Below are 15,000 nucleotides of genomic sequence, written 5' to 3' on the forward strand. Positions count from 1 at the left end.
CCTTGGCTGGGTTTGCCCCGGCTGCGCTCCGAAGCGGGGTTATTGGAGCGCCGCCTCTTTTTTTGTCGGAGCGTTTGGTGGGGTTTCTCGCATTGGCTCTTCCGAGGCCCGGTTGCCACCCTGGCGCGCACGAAGTCGGAAGTAGGGTTAATTGCCCGGGTGCGCACCTTTGCCAGGGTGGGCACCTTACCTGGGCTGCGCACCAGGGCGGGCTCAAGATGGCACGCGCGTTCCGTTTTTTTCACTATCTTTCAAAACGGAAATTTTAAAATCTCCTTTTTTTTTTGCCTTTTCTGGAAATTAGTGAAGGCAGCGCATCAAAGGTGCGCACCTCGCTGCCCACCTTGGTGTGCTCTGAGGTGCGCACCCGGGAGCGCTACGAAGTGTGCTCCAAGGTGCGGCGTGCACGTTGTCGGAGCCCGGTTTGCCCCGGGTGCGCACCTCGCCTGCACCTTGGCCGGGGTGGGCACCTTGGCTGGGTTTGCCCAGGGTGCGCTCCGAAGCGGGGTTACTGGAGCGCCCCCTCTTTTTTTGTCAGAGCGTTTGGTGGGGTTTCTCGCATTGGCTCTTCCCAGGCCCGGTTGTTGGGTGCGCTCCCACCCTGGCGCGCGCGAAGTTGGAAGTTGGGTTAATTGCCCGGGCGCGCACCTTCGCCAGGGTGGGCACCTTGGTGCGCACACCTTGGCTGGGCTGCGCACCAGGGCGGGCTCAAGATGGCACCAGCATTCCCTTTTTCTCACTATCTTTCAAAACGGAAATTTTAAAATCTCGTTTTTTTTTTGCCTTTTATGGAAATTAGTGAAGGCATCGCATCAAAGGTGCGCACCTCGCTGCCCACCTTGGTGTGCTCCGAGGTGCCCACCACGGTGCGCAACGCCGGTGCGAACCCGGGAGCGCCCCGATGTGTGCTCCAAGGTGCGGCGTGCACGAAGTCGGACCCCGGTTTGCCCCGGGTGCGCACCTCGCGTGCACCTTGGTGCGCACACCTTGGCTGGGTTGCGCGGCCTGGTGGGCACCATGGTGCGCACCAAGGAGCGCTCCGAAGTGTGCTCCAAGGTGCGGCGTGCACGAAGTCGGAGCCCGGTTTGCCCCGGGTACGCACCTCGCGTGCACCTTCGCCGGGGTGGGCACCTCGGCTGGGTTGCGCGCCCTGGTGCGCACCAAGGAGCGCTCCGAAGTGTGCTCCAAGGTGCGGCGTGCACGAAGTCGGAGCCCGGTTTGCCCCGGGTGCGCACCTTCGCCGCGGTGCGCACCATGGCGTGCACGAAGTCGGAGCCCGGTTTGCCCCGGGTGCGCACCTCGCGTGCACCTTCGGCGGGGTTGCGCGCCCTGGTGGGCACCATGGTGCGCACCAAGGAGCGCTCCGAAGTGTGCTCCAAGGTGCGGCGTGCACGAAGTCGGAGCCCGGTTTGCCCCGGGTGCGCACCTCGCGTGCACCTTCGGCGGGGTTGCGCGCCCTGGTGGGCACCATGGTGCGCACCAAGGAGCGCTCCGAAGTGTGCTCCAAGGTGCGGCGTGCACGAAGTCGGAGCCCGGTTTGCCCCGGGTGCGCACCTCGCGTGCACCTTCGCCGTGGTGGGCACCATGGCGTGCACGAAGTCGGAGCCCGGTTTGCCCCGGGTGCGCACCTCGCGTGCACCTTCGCCGGGGTGGGCACCTCGGCTGGGTTGCGCGCCCTGGTGCGCACCAAGGAGCGCTCCGAAGTGTGCTCCAAGGTGCGGCGTGCACGAAGTCGGAGCCCGGTTTGCCCCGGGTGCGCACCTCGCGTGCACCTTCGCCAGGGTGGGCACCTCGGTGCGCACACCTTCTCAATGTTTTCTTGCCTTTTCTGGAAATTGGTGAAGGCAGCGCATCAAAGGTGCGCACCTCGGTGTGCTCCGAGGTGCGAACCCGAGAGCGCTCCGAGGTGCCCACGAAGTCGAAAGTCGGGTTAATTGCATTGTTTTCCCCGGGTGCGCTCCGAGGTGCGCAACATCGGCGCGCACCAAGGAGGGCTCCGAAGTGTGCTCCAAGGTGCGCACGATGGCGTGCACCTCTGGTGCGCACGATTCGGAGCTCGGTTTGACCGGGGTGCGCACACCTTGGCTGGGTTGCGCACCTTTTGTGCGCTCCAAGGTGCGCACGAAGTCGGAGCTCGGTTTGCCCCGGGTGCGCACCTTCGCCAGGGTGCGCACCTTGATGCGCACGCCTTGGCTGGGCTGCGCACCTTGGTGGGCGCCATGGTGCGCACCTTTCGTGCGCTCCAAGGTGCGCACGAAGTCGGAGCTCGGTTTGCCCCGGGTGCGCACCTTGGTGGGCGCCATGGTGCACTCCGAGGTGCCCAAGATTGGTGCGCACCAAGGAGCGCTCCGAAGTGCGCTCCAAGGTGCGCGCGAAGTCGAAAGTTGGGTTAATTGTCCGGTTTGCCTCGGGTGCGCACCTTGCGTGCACCTTCGCCAGGGTGGGCGCCTTGGTGCGCACACCTTGGCTGGGCTGCGCACACCTTGGCACCCGCGTTTCCTTCATTTTAAATTTTTTTTTTTTACAATCTCTCAAGTGGGAAATTCTATAATCTCAACTTTTTTTGCCTTTTCAGGAAACTTTTGAATGGAGCGCATCATTGGTGCGCTCCGAAGTGTGCTCCAAAGCTCTCTCCAGCTGCGTGCACCTGCCCCGGCCGCGCACCCGGCCCCGCCCAGCTTCGCTCACCTGTCCCGGGCGTCTGGTGCGGAACCTTAGAGTAAGAAACATCACCGTGCACCTTGGCCAACGTGCGCGACTCGACCGAGCGCGCACTGGCCGAGGTGCACACCGATTTCACCTGGGTGCGCGCGCAGCACCTCGGGCGCACCGGGGTGCGCGCACAACGCCCGGGTTGCACCGTGGCCTGTGTGCTCGGGGCGCCTCGGGTGCGCGCTCGGTGTCGCCCCCGCGCGCGCGGTAGTGCGGGCAGCGCACCCCGGCCCGGCCCGGCCCCGACGAGAACGCAAACGGGCAAAAGGTTTATTCAAATAGCATTGCGACGCCCGGCGAAAAACTAAAAAAGGGTGCAACACCGGGACTTCCCGGGAGGTCACCCATCCCAGTACTACTCCGGCCCAAGCGCGCTTAACTGCGGAGTTCTGATGGGATCCGGTGCACTAACGCTGGTATGATCGCACCCGTTATGAGCTTGTCGCAGTGTGTACTTAGCAAACCGCGACCCACGTGCGAATCCACCCCGGCCACCCACCCCCGTCGAGGTGCACACCCTCCCTCGCGAAGTGCGCCCCGTTCGCCAAGTGTGAGCCCTGCCCGGGTGCGCGCACCTTGCTAGGGCGTCGGGTGTGCACCCGGCCCGGCCTACGTGCGTGCACCTGGAGGGGGCGTCGTGTGCGTGCAGTGTCCCGTCTGCAACGCGGTGCCCACACACCACCTCGGGCGCAACGACCTGCGCTCACATGTGGGCCGAGTGCACCTTGGTGCATGTTCGGGGCGCCTCGGGTGCACGCTCGATCTTGCCCTGGTGCACCAAGGCGCTCGGTTTGCCCCGGGTGCGCACTTGGTGCAAGGTGGGCACCCAAAATAGGGATCAAGCACCAAAACACAAGTTTCGGGATGCAAAATGGGACCCAAGGACCACAAATGCGTTCCAAGACCCATGATGGGTCCACGAGAACAAAAATGTGTTCCGAGACTTAATAAACAAATATTGGGTTTTAGGAGAAGAAACATGCTCTGATGCCCAAAACGAGAATCGACCCCGAAAAGGCCACAGGCCAAAAGTGGGATGCGAGACAAAAAAAAATGGGACCCGAGGACCAAAATTGGGTTCCCAGGTCGAAGACAGGGCAACCGGACAAGAAACGACCTCTAAGGCTCGAAATGAGTCCCGACGACTAAAACTTGACAAGAAGCACCCATCAGGCACCCAACTCGACACCCATGGGATGCCGACCCACCCGGGCTTCCACCTAGCACACCTTGGCACCCACCCACCCTCGCACCCAACCTCGCACCCAACTTAGCACCTTTGAACCCACATTGGCACTCACCCTGACCCTGGCACCTTGGAACCCACATTGGCACTCACCTTGACCCTGGCACCCACCTTTGCACTCACCTTGGGACCCACCCTGGCTCCCACCTCGGCACCCACCCAGACACCCACCTTGGTTCCTTGGCACCCACCTTGGATCCTTGGCACCCACCCCGACACCCACCTTGGCACGCAACTTGGCTACTTGCCACCCACCTTGGCTCCTTGACGCCCACCCCGACAACCACCCCGTGACCTACCCTGGCTAGGGTTGGTGCACACCCACCCTGGTGCCCACCTTGGCACCCACCCTATGACCCACCTTGGCACGCACCTTAGTACCCACCCCGTTACCCACCCTAGGACCCACCCCGTGACCCACCTTGGCCAGGGTGGGTGCACCCACCCTGGTGCCCACCTTGGCACCCACCCATCCTAGCACCCAGCCTGTGACCGGGCTTGGAACCCAACCTTGCACCCGCACCCGTCTTGGCCAGTGTGGGTGCGCACCCATCCTGGCACCCACGTTGTGACACACCCTTTAACCCACGCACCCTAGCACCCACGTTGGCACCCACCTTGGAACCCAACCTAGCAACTTGGCACCCACCCCGTGACCCACCTTGGCATCCACCATAGCAGTCGCCGACTTGGCACCCACCTCGGCACCCACCTTGACACTTGTGGACCCACCTTGCCACTCACCCTAGCATCGACCCATCCTAGCACCCACCCTGGCACCTTTGCACCCTAGCACTCACCCATCCTAGCACCTAACCTGTGACCCACCTTGACACTCACCCTCGCACCCACCTTGGAACCCAACCTAGCACCCACCCACCCTGACACCAACCCTAGCACCTACCCACCCTTGCACCCACCCTGTGACCCATCTTGGCACCCACCCATCCTACCACTCAACCTATCACCCACCTTCTCACCCACCTTGGCATCCACCTTAGCACCCACCCACACTGGCACCTTGGCACCCACCTCGGGCAAGGTGGGTGCACACCCACCCTGGCACCCAATTTAGAACCCACCGAGCATGTTACCCACCTTGGCACCCACATTGCAGCCCACCCTAGTACCCACCCTATGACCCACATTGGCATCCACACCCTAGCACCCAGGCACCTCGACACCCGCCTTGACACCCACCCTAGCACTGAACCTGTGACCCACCTTGGAACTCACCCTAGAACCCACCCACCCTGTGAACCACCTTGGCATCCACCTTAGCACCCACCCACCTTGGCACCCACTCTAGCACTCACCCATCCTAACACCCAACTTGTTACCCACCTTGGCACCCGCCCTCGCGTCCACCTTGAAACCCACCCTAGCACCCACCCACGCAGGAGCCCACCTTGGCACCCAACCTAACACCCACGCATCCTGGCACCCAACTTGTGACCCACCTTGGAACCCACCCTAGTACCCACCTTTGAACCCACTATATCACCAACCCACCTTGGCACCCACCCTATGACCCTCTTTGGAATCCACCCTAGCACGCACCCACCCTGGCACCCACCATGGAGCGCACCCTAGCACCCACCCACCTCGGCACGCACCTCAACACCCACCTTGGTGTGCGCACTGCGCCAACCTCTCAAAGACCCTATGTGGTGCGCTCCAAAGTGTACACCTTTGGTGCGCTCCAAGGTGCGCACCTTTGGTGCACACCGAGGTGCACACCAAAGTGTGCACCGAGGTGAGCACCAAAGTGCACTCCAGGGTGCACACCAAGGCGTGCACCTTTGGTGCGGTCAATGCAAACGAATTCGGAAGTTGGGGTCGATGTCCTAATCGCTGCTGCAGACTACACGTATGAGAATCGGACAAATAGCTTTATATAGGGGAGGTGTTGCGTTTGATGGGTCGACTCCCCTGGTTGTGTGCACTGCACCAACTTCAAAGACCCTGTCTTGTTTAAGAAGTCAAAAGTTGGGGTGGATGTCCTAATCATTGCTGCAGTCTACGCATGTATGAGAATCAGACAAATAGCTTATATAGGGGAGGTGTTGCATTCGGTGGGTTGACTCCCCTGGTTGTGCGCACTGCGCCAACCTCAAAGACCCCGCATAGCAGAAGAAGTCGGAAGTCGGATTTTGGTGAGCACCAAGGCGTGCACCTTTGGTGCGGTCAACGCAGACGAATTCAGAAGTTGGGGTGGATGTCCTAATCGTTGTTGCAGGCTACACATGTATGAGAATCAGACAAATAGCTTATATAGGGGAGGTGTTGGGTTTGATGGGTCAACTCCCTTGGTTGTGCGCATTACGCCAACCTCAAAGACCTTGTTTTCGTTAAGAAGTCAAAAGTTGGGGTCAATGTCCTAATGGCTCCTGCAGGCTACACATGTATGAGAATCGGACAAATAGCTTATATAGGGGAGGTGTTGGGTTTGATGGGTCGACTCCCCTGGTTGTGCGCATTACGTCAACCTCAAAGACCTTGTTTTCGTTAAGAAGTCAAAAGTTGGGGTCGATGTCCTAATTGCTCCTGTAGACTACACATGTATGAGAATCAGACAAATAGCTTATATAGGGGAGGTGTTGGGTTTGATGGGTTGACTCCCCTAGTTGTTCGCATTACACCAACCTCAAAGACCTTGTTTTCGTTTAGAAGCCGAAAGTTGGGGTCGATGTCCTAATTGCTCCTGCAGGCTACGCATGTATGAGAATCAGACAAATAGCTTATATAGGGGAGGTGTTGGGTTTGATGGGTCGACTCCCCTGGTTGTGCGCATTGCGCCAACCTCAAAGACCCTGCATTGCGGATGAAGTCGAAAGTCAGAGTTTGGTGTGCTACAAGGTGTGGTCGAAGGTGCTCACCTAGGTGTGCACCTTTGGAGCACAGGAAAAGTGCCCTCCAAAAGTGCGCACCTTTGGAGTGCACAAAAGTGCCCTCCAAAAGTGCGCACCTTTGGAGCGCAGAAAAGTGCCCTCCAAAAAGTGCCCTCCAAAAGTGCGCACCTTTGGAGCGCAGAAAAGTGCCCTCCAAAAGTGCGCACCTTTGGAGCGCAGAAAAGTGCCCTCCAAAAAGTGCCCTCCAAAAGTGCGCACCTTTGGAGCGCAGAAAAGTGCCCTCCAAAAGTGCGCACCTTTGGAGCGCAGAAAAGTGCCCTCCAAAAAGTGCCCTCCAAAAGTGCGCACCTTTGGAGCGCAGAAAAGTGCCCTCCAAAAAGTGCCCTCCAAAAGTGCGCACCTTTGGAGCGCAGAAAAGTGCCCTCCAAAAAGTGCCCTCCAAAAGTGCGCACCTTTGGAGCGCAGAAAAGTGCCCTCCAAAAAGTGCCCTCCAAAAGTGCGCACCTTTGGAGCGCAGAAAAGTGCCCTCCAAAAAGTGCCCTCCAAAAGTGCGCACCTTTGGAGCGCAGAAAAGTGCCCTCCAAAAGTGCGCACCTTTGGAGCGCACAAAAGTGCCCTCCAAAAGTGCGCACTTTTGGTGCGCACCAAGGCGCTGGTTCGGTCGTTGCAGGCGAGTTCGGAAGTTGGGGTCGATGTCCTGAGCGGAGGTGCAAACTACACAGGTGTCGGAATCGGACAAATAGCTTATATAGGGGAGGTGTATGCTTCGATGGGTCGACTCCCCAGGTTGAGCGCACCGCGCCAACCTCAAAGACCCTACGGTATGGATGAAGTCGGAAGTTGGGTCCGATGACCAATTCGATTAGTAGGTATGCTCATGAGGTCGGAATTTGGGTCCGATGACCTGCCATGTGCAGGAAGGCGAATGTTGACACTGTGCGTTGCAAGGTGCACACCAAGGCGCTGGTGCGGTCTTTTTAGTCGAGTTCGGAAGTTGGGGTCGATGTCCTGATCGGAGGTGCAAGCTACACAGGTGTGGGAATCGGACAAATAGCTTATATAGGGGAGGTGTATGCTTCGTTGGATCGACTCCCCGGGTTGAGCGCACCGCGCCAACCTCAAAGACCCTACGGTATGGATGAAGTCGGAAGTTGGGTCCGATGACCGATTCGATATGTAGGCATACTCGCGAGGTCGGAATTTGGGTCCGATGACCTGCCACGTGCAGGAAGGCGAATGTTGGCACTGTGCGTTGCAAGGTGCGCACCAAGGCGCTGGTTCGGTCGTTGGAGGCGAGTTCGGAAGTTGGGGTCGATGTCTTGATCGGAGGTGCAAACTACACAGGTGTGGGAATCGGACAAATAGCTTATATAGGGGAGGTGTATGCTTCGTTGGGTCGACTCCCCGGGTTGAGCGCACCGCGCCAACCTCAAAGACCCTACGGTATGGATGAAGTCGGAAGTTGGGTCCGATGACCGATTCGATATGTAGGCATACTCGCGAGGTCGGAATTTGGGTCCGATGACCTGCCATGTGCAGGAAGGCGAATGTTGGGACTGTGCGTCGCAAGGTGCGCACCAAGGCGCTGGTGCCGTCGTTGCAGTCGAGTTCGGAAGTTGGGGTCGATGTCCTGGTCAGAGGTGCAAACTACACAGGTGTGGGAATCGGACAAATAGCTTATATAGGGGAGGTGTATGCTTCGATGGGTCGACTCCCTGGGTTGAGCGCACCGCGCCAACCTCAAAGACCCTACAGTATGGATGAAGTCGGAAGTTGGGTCCGATGACCGATTCGATACGTAGGCATATTGGCGAGGTCTGAATTTGTGTCCGATGACCTGCCATGCGCAGGAAGGCGGAATTTGGGTCCGATGACCGAGTTGATGGCGTGCCATGCGCAGAAAGGCGGAATTTGGGTCCGATGACCGAGTTGATGTTGATGGCCCGCCATGCACAGGAAGGCGGAATTTGGGTCCGATGACCGATTTGAAGGCGTGCCATACGCAAAAAGGCGGAGTTTGGGTCCGATGACCGAGTTGATATTGATGGCCCGCCATGCGCAGGAAGGCGGAATTTGGGTCCGATGACCTGACATACGCATGGAGTCCGACTCGGGGGCCGATGTTCGATTCGATGACTTGCATTGTGGGTAAAGTCGGAAGTTGTGGTCTTTGACCCGATTCGATGACCAGACTTCGGCTGCTTGAGAATCGGACAAATAACTTATATAGGGGAGGTAGTGTTCTCGAGCATCCTCCCCCCGTGCCCGTTTATGTCGATTGATGTTGGTGCTCGACTGGTTGGAGCGCTCGGATGCAAAAATCTTGCACCAGGATTTATCGATTGTGATGGACACGGCAAGTCTCCTGATTGCTATGCAGGAGCTCATCGTGAATCTCTATGCGGCCTTGGTATGGACTCGACCTGCGGAATGGTTCGGCAATGGTAGTCGCTCCAACACGTCCTTGCAATGGCCACAGAGGTGATTCGACTAGAGCTCCAGTCTAGCTTTTGGGTTGCTTGGCGGACTGGTATAGCCGCGATCGAGTTCCGGCCATGAACGTTTTAGATAGCTCTTGGGCTTTCTGGGACGGAAGTCGGAAGTTTGGGCTGTTGTCCGATTTGATGACCATTCTTCGGATGTGTGAGAATCGGACAAATAACTTATATAGGGGACTGTGTTGTCTCACGCAGCCCCCTCCGTGCCCCTCTATCTCGACCGATGTTGGTGCTTGAAAGGGTTGGGATCGCTCGGATTTATAAACGTGCACCACCATTTGTCGAGTGTGAGGGACGCGGCAGGTCTCCTAAATGCTATGCGGGCGCTCTCTGAGAATCTCTATCCGGCCTCGACACAGACTAGTCTTGCTGAATGGTTTGGCACTGGTAGTCGATCCAACACGTCGTTGTTGTGGCCGCCTAGGCGATTCGATTCGAGCCCCCGTCTAGCTTTTGGGTTGCTTGGCGGATTTTGCCCTATCCGCAAGTGAGCTCGGTCCCTAAACGTTCGAGAAACCCGATTGCTATGCGCCGACTCTCTTTCTTGCGAGCCTCCATCTAGCTTTTGGGTCTCTACGGAACGGAAGTCGGAATCTGGGACCGTTGTTTGATTCGACGAGGCAGACTACGGTTGTGCGAGAATCGGACAAATAACTTATATAGGGGAGGTGTTGACTGGAGCATTCTCCCCCGTGCCCCTCTAACTCGACCAATGCTGGCGCTCGAACGGTGGTAGCGCTCGGATTTTCATTGAGCGCCAGCATTGGTCGATTTAGAGGGGCATGCGAGATTCCCGAATGCTATGCGAGGGCTCTAACGGAAATGTCTATTGGTTTCGGTATGGATGCAATTGCGAGTGGTTCGGCAAAGGTAGTCGTTCCGATGCGTCCATGTCGTGGCCAAATCGATAATTCGATTTGAGCCCTCGTATAGCATTTGGGTCTCTCGATGTGATTCCGCATTCCAGTCCCTTTGGGCACTGCTTGAGCCGCATCCCAGGGGGTTCCCTTCCCAATAATCTGCCTCGCAACCCGATTGCTATGCGGTGAGGCTCCTCGGCCGCCTCGGAACTATCTGTGTATCAGACGCATCGCGGGATAAGGGGTTGGCAACGGTAGTCGCCCCAAGCGCGTCCGATGCTTGGACCATTCCGAGGCGGCCCTGAAGCCTCTTCCGTCTAGCCGTTGGGTCCTTCTCGCCGCATCCCTCGCCTCGCACCCCGATTGCTATGCGGTGAGGCTCCTCGGCCGCCTCGGAACTATCTGTGTATCGGACGCGTCGCGGGATAAGGGGTTGTCACTGGTAGTCGCCCCAAGCGCGTCCGATGCTTGGACCATTCCGAGGCGGCCCTGAAGCCTCTTCCGTCTAGCCGTTGGGTCCTTCTCGCCGCATCCCTCGCCTCGCACCCCGATTGCTATGCGGTGAGGCTCCTCGGCCGCCTCGGAACTATCTGTGTATCGGACGCGTCGCGGGATAAGGGGTTGTCATTGGTAGTCGCCCCAAGCGCGTCCGATGCTTGGACCATTCCGAGGCGGCCCTGAAGCCTCTTCCGTCTAGCCGTTGGGTCCTTCTCGCCGCATCCCTCGCCTCGCACCCCGATTGCTATGCGGTGAGGCTCCTCGGCCGCCTTGGAACTATCTGTGTATCGGACGCGTCGCGGGATAAGGGGTTGTCACTGGTAGTCGCCCCAAGCGCGTCCGATGCTTAGACCATTCCGAGGCGGACCCGAAGCCTCTTCCGTCTAGCCGTTGGGTCCTTCTCGCCGCATCCTTCGCCTCGCACCCCGATTGCTATGCGGTGAGGCTCCTCGGCCGCCTCGGAACTATCTGTGTATCGGACGCGTCGCGGGATAAGGGGTTGTCACTGGTAGTCGCCCCAAGCGCGTCCGATGCTTGGACCATTCCGAGGCGGACCCGAAGCCTCTTCCGTCTAGCCGTTGGGTCCTTCTCGCCGCATCCCTCGCCTCGCACCCCGATTGCTATGCGGTGAGGCTCCTCGGCCGCCTTGGAACTATCTGTGTATCGGACGCGTCGCGGGATAAGGGGTTGTCACTGGTAGTCGCCCCAAGCGCGTCCGATGCTTGGACCATTCCGAGGCGGACCCGAAGCCTCTTCCGTCTAGCCGTTGGGTCCTTCTCGCCGCATCCCTCGCCTCGCACCCCGATTGCTATGCGGTGAGGCTCCTCGGCCGCCTTGGAACTATCTGTGTATCGGACGCGTCGCGGGATAAGGGGTTGTCACTGGTAGTCGCCCCAAGCGCGTCCGATGCTTGGACCATTCCGAGGCGGACCCGAAGCCTCTTCCGTCTAGCCGTTGGGTCCTTCTCGCCGCATCCCTCGCCTCGCACCCCGATTGCTATGCGGTGAGGCTCCTCGGCCGCCTTGGAACTATCTGTGTATCGGACGCGTCGCGGGATAAGGGGTTGTCACTGGTAGTCGCCCCAAGCGCGTCCGATGCTTGGACCATTCCGAGGCGGCCCCGAAGCCTCTTCCGTGTAGCCGTTGGGTCCTTCTCGCCGCATCCCTCGCCTCGCACCCCGATTGCTATGCGGTGAGGCTCCTCGGCCGCCTTGGAACTATCTGTGTATCGGACGCGTCGCGGGATAAGGGGTTGTCACTGGTAGTCGCCCCAAGCGCGTCCGATGCTTGGACCATTCCGAGGCGGCCCCGAAGCCTCTTCCGTGTAGCCGTTGGGTCCTTCTCGCCGCATCCCTCGCCTCGCACCCCGATTGCTATGCGGTGAGGCTCCTCGGCCGCCTTGGAACTATCTGTGTATCGGACGCGTCGCGGGATAAGGGGTTGTCACTGGTAGTCGCCCCAAGCGCGTCCGATGCTTGGACCATTCCGAGGCGGACCTGAAGCCTCTTCCCTCTAGCCGTTGGGGCTTTCTCGCCGCATCCCTCGCCTCGCACCCCGATTGCTATGCTGTGAGGCTCCTCGGCCGCCTTGGAACTATCTGTGTATCGGACGCATCGCGGGATAAGGGGTTGGCAGTGGTAGTCGCCCCAAGCGCATCCGATGCTTGGACCATTCCGAGGCGGCCCTGCAGCCTCTTCCGTCTAGCCGTTGGGGCCATCTCGCCGCATCCCCCACCTCGCACCACGATTGCTATGCGGTGAGGCTCCTTGGCCGCCTCGGAACTATCTGTGTATCGGACGCATCGCGGGATAAGGGGTTGTCACTGGTAGTCGCCCCAAGCGCGTCCGATGCTTGGACTATTCCGAGGCGGCCCTGCAGCCTCTTCCGTCTAGCCGTTGGGGCCATCTCGCTGCATCCCCCACCTCCTCGGCCGCCTCGGAACTATCTGTGTATCGGACGCATCGCGGGATAAGGGGTTGGCAGTGGTAGTCGCCCCAAGCGCGTCCGATGCTTGGACTATTCCGAGGCAGCCCTGCAGCCTCTTCCGTCTAGCCTTTGGGGCCATCTCGCCGCATCCCTCGCCTCGCACCCCGATTGCTATGCGGTGAGGCTCCTCGGCCGCCTGGGAACTATCTTCGTATCGGACGCATCGCGGGATAAGGGGTTGTCACTGGTAGTCGCCCCAAGCGCGTCCGATGCTTGGACTATTCCGAGGCGGCCCTGTGGCCTCTTCCGTCTAGCCGTTGGGGCCATCTCGCCGCATCCCCCACCTCGCACCCCGATTGCTATGCGGTGAGGCTCTTCGGCCGCCTTGGAACTATCTTCGTATCGGACGCATCGCGGGATAAGGGGTTGTCACTGGTAGTGGCCCCAAGCGCGTCCGATGCTTGGACTATTCCGAGGCGGCCCTGCAGCCTCTTCCGTCTAGCCGTTGGGGCCATCTCGCCGCATCCCCCACCTCGCACCCCGATTGCTATGCGGTGAGGCTCCTCGGCCGCCTTGGAACTATCTTCGTATCGGACGCATCGCGGGATAAGGGGTTGTCACTGGTAGTCGCCCCAAGCGCGTCCGATGCTTGGACTATTCCGACGCGGCCCTGTGGCCTCTTCCGTCTAGCCGTTGGGGCCATCTCGCCGCATCCCCCACCTCGCACCCCGATTGCTATGCGGTGAGGCTCCTCGGCCGCCTTGGAACCATCTTCGTATCGGACGCATCGCGGGATAGGGGGCTGTCACTGGTAGTCGCCCCAAGCGTGTCCGATGCTTGGACCATTCCTAGGCGGCCCTGAAGCCTCTTCCGTCTAGCCGTTGGGGCCTTCCCGCCCCATCCCTCGCCTCGCACCCCCGATTGCTATGCGGTGAGGCTCCTCGGCCGCCTTGGAACCATCTGTGTATCGGACGCATCGCGGGATAAGGGGTTGGCACTGGCAGTCGCCCCAAGCGCGTCCGATGCTTGGACCATTCCGAGGTGGCCCTGAAGCCTCTTCCGTCTAGCCGTTGGGGCCTTCCCGCCCCATCCCTCGCCTCGCACCCCGATTGATATGCGGTGAGGCTCCTCGGCCGCCTTGGAACTATCTGTGTATCGGACGCATCGCGGGATAAGGGGTTGGCACTGGTAGTCGTCCCAATCGCATCCGATGCTTGGACCATTCCGAGGCGGCCCTGCAGCCTCTTCCGTTTAGCCGTCGGGGCCTTCCCGCCGCATCCCTCGCCTCGCATCCCGATTCCTATGCGGTGAGTCTTCTCGGCCGCCGCGGAACTATACCTGTTATTGCTACTGCATCCTTCGGCTGGTAACCTCCTCTGCCGCCTTGGAACGTTCTCTTTGTCGGACGCGTCGCGGGATAAGGGGTTGGCACTGGTAGTCGCCCCAAGCGCGCCCGATGCATAGACCGCTCCGAGTCGACCTTGCTTTCAGCCTCTCACATGCATAGACCTCTCTGAGTCGACCCTGCAGCCTCTCACGTTTAGCCTTTGGAATCTCGCCTCACAACATGATTGCTATCCTTGATGCATCCCTTGCCTCGAGCCCTGATTGCTTTCTTGGCTGCATCCCTCCTCTCCTCACAGCCCGGTTGTCATCACTGCTTCATCCGTCGCTTCATGCATTCTGGCTGCTGGGCCCTTCCCACCGCACACCTCGATTGCTATCTCTTCTGCATCACACACCCCGATTGCTATCTCTGCTACATCCCTCGGCTCTCACTTCTGCATCCTTCGCCTCACACCTCGATTGCTATCAATGCTGCATCCGTAACCTCACACCCCGATTGCTATGCGGGGAGGCTCCTTGGCCGCCTTGGAAATTTCTGTGTGTCGGACGCACCGCGGGATAAGGGGTTGGCACTGGTAGTCGCCCCAAGTGCGCCCGATTCTTAGACCGCTTCGAGGTGACCTCGTAGCCTCTTTCGTCCAGGCTTCCTGCCTTCAACGCCCTTTTTACACCTCGATTGCTATGCGCGGGCTCGTTGGCGTCTATCACCTCTCTGCGAAGAGTGGCACGATGATTGTTGGGGTAAATCGTAGCAGTCCGATCTCTGGCCTTGGGCCATTGTGAGGGCTGATCGATTTCCTGTGCGCATCTCGTGTTCGCCCAGTAACAGACTCGACGACTTGTAATCGGTCTTGTTCCCGATTGTTCCTGGAGGTAGTCTTCGGAACTCTTGGATTTGACCTGTCACTCGAACTGTCCTCTTCCGAGGATGCTTGTGTGTGTGTGCTTGTGCCATTTCCTTGGCGGTATTAACGAGATATTAAAGAGCGGAGTGAGCGCCTCGCCCAGCTATGTTTGGGGCTCTCACTCCCTTACCCGGTGTGCGACCGCTTTGCACGTAGG

General features: G+C 59.5%; 1 non-coding gene across 1 annotated transcript; it reads right to left on the reverse strand.

The window, feature by feature from the left end:
• Positions 1-3,023: 3,023 nt before the first annotated feature.
• LOC131866296 (5S ribosomal RNA) lies at positions 3,024-3,142 on the reverse strand. The gene has a single exon (XR_009364916.1). It is a non-coding gene; the product is annotated as a 5S ribosomal RNA (ribosomal RNA).
• Between the last annotated feature and the right edge of the window lie 11,858 nt (positions 3,143-15,000).

Source organism: Cryptomeria japonica, unplaced genomic scaffold, assembly GCF_030272615.1.
Source record: "Cryptomeria japonica unplaced genomic scaffold, Sugi_1.0 HiC_scaffold_140, whole genome shotgun sequence".
Classification (NCBI taxonomy): Eukaryota; Viridiplantae; Streptophyta; class Pinopsida; order Cupressales; family Cupressaceae; genus Cryptomeria; species Cryptomeria japonica.